Source organism: Mesoplodon densirostris, chromosome X (genome assembly GCF_025265405.1).
Source record: "Mesoplodon densirostris isolate mMesDen1 chromosome X, mMesDen1 primary haplotype, whole genome shotgun sequence".
Lineage (NCBI taxonomy): Eukaryota > Metazoa > Chordata > Mammalia > Artiodactyla > Ziphiidae > Mesoplodon > Mesoplodon densirostris.
In genome coordinates, this window is record NC_082681.1 from 97610275 (window position 1) to 97617554 (window position 7280).

The window sequence follows — 7280 nt, forward strand, 5'->3', positions numbered from 1 at the left end:
GTGTTACCGCCCCTAATCTCATTTTCTCCCTTTTCTCCCCAGAGACAATCAGTATCATGAATTTAGAATTTGTCATTATCATGCAAGCTTTAGTTAAATGATTACATTTGTATACATCCCTAGAACATATATAGTATTATTTTTCAGGTTTTAAACTTTATATGTGAGACCAAACCACATGAATATTTCTGAAATTTGCTTTTCACTAGGTATTATGTATTATAAACTACAATTTGAAGGCACCCTGAGGACTTCAATTGGATTTATAGGTTGATATTTTATCCAGCAAACCTCTTACTTGTTTTAATAATTTATGTGTAGGTTCTCTTAAATTTTCCTGAATTTTCTATGTGGACTATCACACAGTCTGCAAATAAAGACAGCTTGTCTCTTCCTAATCCAGTTTGGATACACTTTGTTTTTCTTGACTTTTTGCATTGGTTAATAACTTCAATATAATGTAGTACTGAAGCATTTATTAATGTTTATTGAAATCCTGACTTTATGGGAATATGTCAAAAGTGTCACAATTAAATATATGTTTGCCCTAGGTTTCGGATGGATACATTTGATTGAATTTTATCAAGTGCTTTTTCTGCTCAAGTGATATGATTATAGGACTGTGTTTTTTTTAGTGTGGTATATCTCTTTAATAGATTTTCTGATAATTAATTATCATTTTGTTTCTGGGATAAACTCTAGTTGGTTGATGTCTTGAAATCTTCCTGGGATTTGTTTTAATCAGGTATGGTAAAGTGACAGATATGGAGACAATTGTCTTTGAAATAAGAGTTTATTACTCACAGTTTCCAAGAGAAGAGGACATGTCACACCATGCAGGGCCACATGGGGAAGTACTAGGGTCAGTTAGGAGGCAGAAGGAGCAAGGGAAAAATATGAGCACAAGCCTTCATTGTTGTTTTGGTGGGAAGAAAAAGGCGAGAGAAGTTAAGCATTTTAGGATTGGTTAGTTTGAATAATCTCGGTGGGCTCTGGGCTATGCGGGTAGTCCTCAGTTGTCCTGTACCTGGCCATGGAATGACTTAGGACAGGGGGAATATTGGCTTGGTGTATGAGAGTTCAATAAAGGAGGTAGTTGGGAGCATGGACTATGGATTGGTTGGTTTGCATATCAAAGACATCCTGGCAGGCAAGTTGTTTAATATCTCTAGGAATTAGCTAGCTCTGAAAGGGGTAGCCTCTTCAGGATTAGCAAGGCCCCGAGATGTCAAAGCCTCATATAAAATACAGAAAATAAAAAATATGATTAGTACAGTTGAGATGCTTTTATTTATTTAGTTAGTTTTAGTGCTGTTGGGTTTGATATGGTAACATTTGCTTCATGAGATAAGTCTAGGATTTTCTTCTCTTGTACATTACTTCATAAACTCTGTGCGTGTGTGTGTGTGTGAGAGAGAGAGAGAGAGAGAAGGCTTTACTGGGGATCAGGCAGGGCTGGGGCAGGGACCATCCTGGGGGAGCAGGGTCTCCACATAAGGCCAATACTGGTCTTCAGAGCAGTGTTGGGGAGCTCAGGGCTGAGCTCTACTGGAGAAGGGTCCAATCAGGTACCTCAAAGCAGAGGCAACCACTGAAGGGAAGGATGGTCTGGTTGGCTTATGCAGGAAGGATAAGATTGGGGAGGAGGAATTGCTAAAGAAAAGTAAGGTACAGTAAACCTTTAAAGGGCCAAGATGAACAGGGATTAGAGGAGAGGAAGGGGTCTAATAAGGCCTGAGGGATAGGGGAGGGGAAAGAAAAGAAGGAGAAAGGAACAAGACGGATGATTCTGGAGTTACAGGGAGGTCCAGCTTTTCTTCAGGGCCCCAGTGAAGCAGGGACAGCTCCTATCTTCTGGTCTTACAGGACTCTACTTGTTGCTCAACACAGCAATCTTTATGTACACAGGGCCTGGGCAAAGGCAGCTGGACTTTATGTAGGCAGAAATCGTCTTCAGACCCTCTAAGTGGGCAATGAAGTCTTTCATGTTTGGAAATGCATCCAGGCACTAGGGCTCAAATATATGGTGCAGGTCAAGACTGTCATAAGCAAGAAAATCCAGAGAGGTGATCTTGTCTCCTGCAAACCATGGAGTCTTCCCCAGAAAGTGAGAAGAGCTTCATCTTTTCACAGAGCTCCTCCAAGTACTTAGATTTCAGTTTCTCAAAGTCGGGGCTGTAGCAGACACTGACTAGCTAATTGGAGGTGTTAAAAACCTAGTTCTCAAAAATGTCCACATGAATCTTCTCTTCTGTCTCCCCTCATAGGTTGTACTTGTAAGCAATGTAGCAAAAGATGGCATCGCTCTGGGTGATCTCAAGAGCATCATCAATTAAACAGGGCAGATTGGGAAAGTCCAGGCTTGGCTTCAATTTCTCATTCAGCCACTGGCTTCTGTCATGGTCAGGAGCATCCCCCAACATGTACTTCTCTTCCTCATAGTTTAAGTCTTTGTATTCCAGAAGCAGGCAGATGGTATGAGCCAGCCTGTGAATGTTCCAGTAACCCAAGTTCATGGCCATGGTTTAGCTTTCTGTGGACTCAGGGGATGGCCTCAGTGGAGCTAGGCTGAAACTCCATCCTTGCAATTTTTCTTTAAGTTAGAAATTATATCAAAATAAAAAGTTATAGGGAAGAAGGAAGGAAGGAAGGAAGGAAGGGAGGAAGGAAGGAAGGAAGGAACCAGAGGACTGTAAGCCGCTCTAGCAAATTAATAAAACCCAAGGAGGGGGTCGTGGGAACCTCTGATTTATAGTCAGTTGGTCAGAAGTACAGGTGACAACCTGGGCTTGCAATTGGTATCTGAAGTGTGATGGGGGGGACAGTCTTGTGGGACTGAACCCTTAACCTATGGAATTTGATGCTATCTCCGGGTAGATAGTGTCAGAACTGAGTTGAATCGTAGGACCCCCAGCTGGTGTCTGGAGAATTGTTTGGTGCTATGGGGAAAACCCACACACTCACACATTGGAAATCTGGAGAATCAGATCCCATTGAGTGATATACCATACTTATGAATAAGATATTCTCTAGATATATTGTATAACACGAGGAATATAGCCAGTATATTATAATAACTATAAATGGAGTATAACTTTTAAAAATTGTGAATCACTGTATTGTACACCTGTAACATATAATATTGTACATCTACCATAACTCAATTTTTAAAAAAGAATTGAAAACAGGGACTCAAAAAAATAATAAACAAAAAATAAAGATATTCTCTCTTATCCTAACACATTGAGTGATCCAAGAAACTCCTTAGAAATCAGTATAAAATTGGAAAAGTAGTCTCAGTTTGATTACACTCCAAGAGGCCTCGAAGAGAAAATGTAAGATTTCTGTGAAGGGACTCATTCTCAAAATGGGTCACAAAGGATTTCCACACATAAATATTTTCTCCCTTTCCACCAAGCATGAGTTCATAATAAAAAATTACAACCAATACAGGAAAACAGGCCACCATGAATAAGAATCAGCATTAAAAAAACATGAAGAGTACTATTCTTTTGAACTTCATATAATGGAATTATACATATACTTCCTAAGCACATTAAATTGGCTAAAAAATAAGAAATTAAAAATCATGGAGGGAAATACTGTTACCAACTAAACAAACAGAAAGATTTGAAAACCAGCAAAATGAAATTTTCTGAAATAAAAAAATATAGTTTTTGAAATTACCAACTCAATGAATATGTTAAACAACACACTATACATAGCTGAAGATGGTAGTGCTGAACTAGAAAAATAGTATGAAAAAATTACATAAATGGAGTACAACTGAAAAGGAAATAAAAGATGTAAAAGCACAATTAAGAGACTTAGAGAATAGAACAAGAATGTTCACCATATCTCTAATAGAAGTTCGAAAAGAAGAGAACACAGAGCATGAAAGAAAGATAATATTTGAAAAGATAATGACATTGAGAATCATACTAAATATCAAGCTGGATAAGTAAAAATAAATCCCCAGAACACACTCAGACACATCATAGTGAAACTGCAGTATTCCAAAGACCAAGAGAATATCTTAAAAGCTATCTGGGAAAAAATCTGGCTGATTAAATATAGACAGACTTCATGCTCCTTATCCAAAAGATAAGGAGGACAACGGGGAGCTGAGAGAAAATAGTAATCTTTTAAGATCAGTTGAAAGAAAGAGATTTGTAGACAACACTGAACTTACTACCAACATATCATCAACGAAGAAATTTATACTTCACAGTCACCAAAATCCTGGATGCTTTTTTCTGCTTCTCAACCTGGAACTCAGCAAGTCCAGTACTACTGCTTTGCTTTCTGTTCCATTTTCTTGTTTTTAGGGCTGGCTGTATCTTTTTTGGTTTTCTATTTTTACATTTTATCTCTCTCTGCTATATGTTTGGACCAGAGGGGTATATAAAACATGAAATCACTGTGTCATCCTGACTGGAAATCTCCTTATTTCTTTACCTTCATTTCAATGTCCGTATAACCTCCAGAATAATCTAGCTCAGTGCTTCTTAAACCACCTATGGTGAAAGATTAGTGTGATAATTTTTTCCAATAGATGACAGACCCATACTTTGTCAAAGTCAACTGATCACTCATTTGAATGTGGCAGCAATGTCAAATTGCAATAAAACTTTAAAAATACTTAATGTCAATTTCTGTACTTACTGCAGACAAGTAACAAACTGTTCTTGGACTAACACTGATACGTGGACCACACTTTGAGTAGCACTGGTCTAGCTAAAATTCAAATCTGCTATTTCCTCTACATCAGGAAGCTTCTAGCTCCAGAAACTTATAGCCACTGCCATAATCAAAAAGCTGCTGTTAAAAAAAAAAAAAAGCTGCTGTAATCAGGACACCATTTTTACCAGCGCTACTGCAGAACCACACCATACCTGCTATGATCCACACCAGGAAAACTGAAACCCCACACCCTGCCCCTCAATACCCATGAAGTTAGTTACTTGATATTGGGAGCTCTATTAATGCTGCTTCAAAAAAACTCTGCCTTCCATCTTACATGAGTTATATACATGCAGAACCCAGTTGCAAGGGAGTCTGTGGAACATAGATTTCAATAATCCAGCCTCTACAGCACAAGACAGGACATGAGATCAGTGTTTTTCATACTGCAGGTCATAATCCATTAATGGATTGTAAAATTCATTCATTTTAAGGGTCATGATTCATATTTTTATTAATGAAATGGAATGAGATGGTAAAGACTAGAAAACATCATGGTGCACATTCAGGGCTACTATTGTTTCATGGAAATTTGGTTTCAGCTGTATAAATAGAGAGAATGTAATATAGATGTGTACTGGGATACCATTTAAAATGCATTTATTCAGTTTCCCTGCTGGCACAATGGTTAAGAATCTGCCTGCAAATGCACGGGACATGAGTTCAATCCCTGGTCTGGGAAGATCCCACATGCCGCGGAGCAGCTAAGCCCGTGAGCCCTAACTACTGAAGCCCGCGCGCCTAGAGCCCGTGCTCCACAACAAGAAAAGCCACTGCAATGAGAAGCCCGTGCACCGCAATGAAGAGTAGCCCCGACTTGTTGCAACTAGAGAAAACCTGTGCACAGCAATGAAGACCCAATGCAGCCAAAATAAATAAATAAAAATAAATAAATAAATAAGAATAAATTAAATGCATTTATTACTGTAGGTTGCAATCCAAAAAATTTTTAATGCATTATAGTAGCACAATGCTTCTCAAACTTTAGCCTGCATCAGAATCCATATATATATATATATGTGTGTGTATATATATATATATATATATATATATATATATATATATGTGTGTGTGTGTGTGTGTATATGGAGCAAGAGAGAGAGGGGGGAAGAGAGAGAGAGAGAGAATGTTATCTCACTATTTGGTTAGACCTTCAAATAAAGTAGTGAATATTTTGATATTATTTTAGATTTATTATAGATTAATAAAAGTAATTCATACTTCCAAACTGGTCAGAATTTGATTAATTGCCCAATACAATTTCACTTATTTTGGGAAAATACAGTGATACTACTCTTTACCTAGGATGAAGAAAAACATACTGGTAACCTGATGCTAGCAAGACATTACAAACACACAAAAAGCCAAATGTGGTATTTTTACCATAAGTCTGGCTACTGTGAGGCACACAGACTGATCACAAAATAAGGCTAACAAACCTCTTTCTAGAACCAGAGCTTGGAGAATACTGCATACTGTGTCCCTCTTGGAGAGTCATCATACATATTGGTACCATAAAGACTCCAAGAGTTCATGTAGCAAAGAAACATGTTCAGTTCTGCTTAATGCAGCATTTCCTATCCTCGTAAGACTGTGAGAACCTTCATATTATTTATATTTATTCATAATATCAGTTAGCATTCTGTGAAAACAGTGCGAGTTACAGTACACATTGGATTATGCAAGTTTAGAAAAATGGTCTCCAAACTTTTAAATAATACATCTGCAAGCACTATTATACTTATATACTACTTATATTTTACATACATTATACAACCACTGTGTGCTTAAGTATTACATACACTGTATAACATACATGAAACAGAAATTTAAAATGATACAATATAAAATATTATCAAAAATCTATTTTTATTTACTCATGGTATAAAAATTCTATATTAATATCAGGCAAAGTAGATTTAAAAGCAAAGAAAATTGCCAGAGATTAAAAAGTGACATTACATAATGTAAAAGGATCAACTCACTAAAAGACATAAGAGTTCTAAATGTGTATGTATGCACCAAACAGAGCTTCAAAATACATGAAGCAAAATCTGATAGAACCAAAAGGAGAAATGGATAAATTCACAATTACAGGTGAAAAAATTTCACTCCTCTCTTAGTACTTGACAGAATAAGCATACAGAAATTCAGCAAGGATATAAGAGAACTTAACAAACTTATCAATCACCTGGACCTAATGACATTTATTTATAGAAAAATTCACTTAACAACAGCAAAGTGCTCACTTTTTTCAAGTGCACATAGAATGTTCAATAATATAGAGTATACCCAGGGTACTAAAACAAAACTTAACAAATTTAGAAGAATTAAAATGATGCAAAGTATGTTCTTTGACAATAATGGAATTAAACTAGAAATTAATTACAGAAAGACATCTTGAAAATCCCCAACTCTTAGAAATTAACACACTCCAAAATAATCCATGGATCAAAAAGGATGTCTCAAGGGAGATTAGAAAATATTTTGAACTGAGCAAAAAATGAAAATACAACATAACAAAATTTGTGAGATGC

At 36.7% G+C, this 7280-nt stretch overlaps 1 pseudogene; it reads right to left on the reverse strand.

Annotated features, from left to right (window-relative positions):
* Positions 1 to 1870: 1870 nt before the first annotated feature.
* On the reverse strand, positions 1871 to 2522 carry LOC132482306 (glutathione S-transferase Mu 4-like; annotated as a pseudogene).
* Positions 2523 to 7280: the final 4758 nt, after the last annotated feature.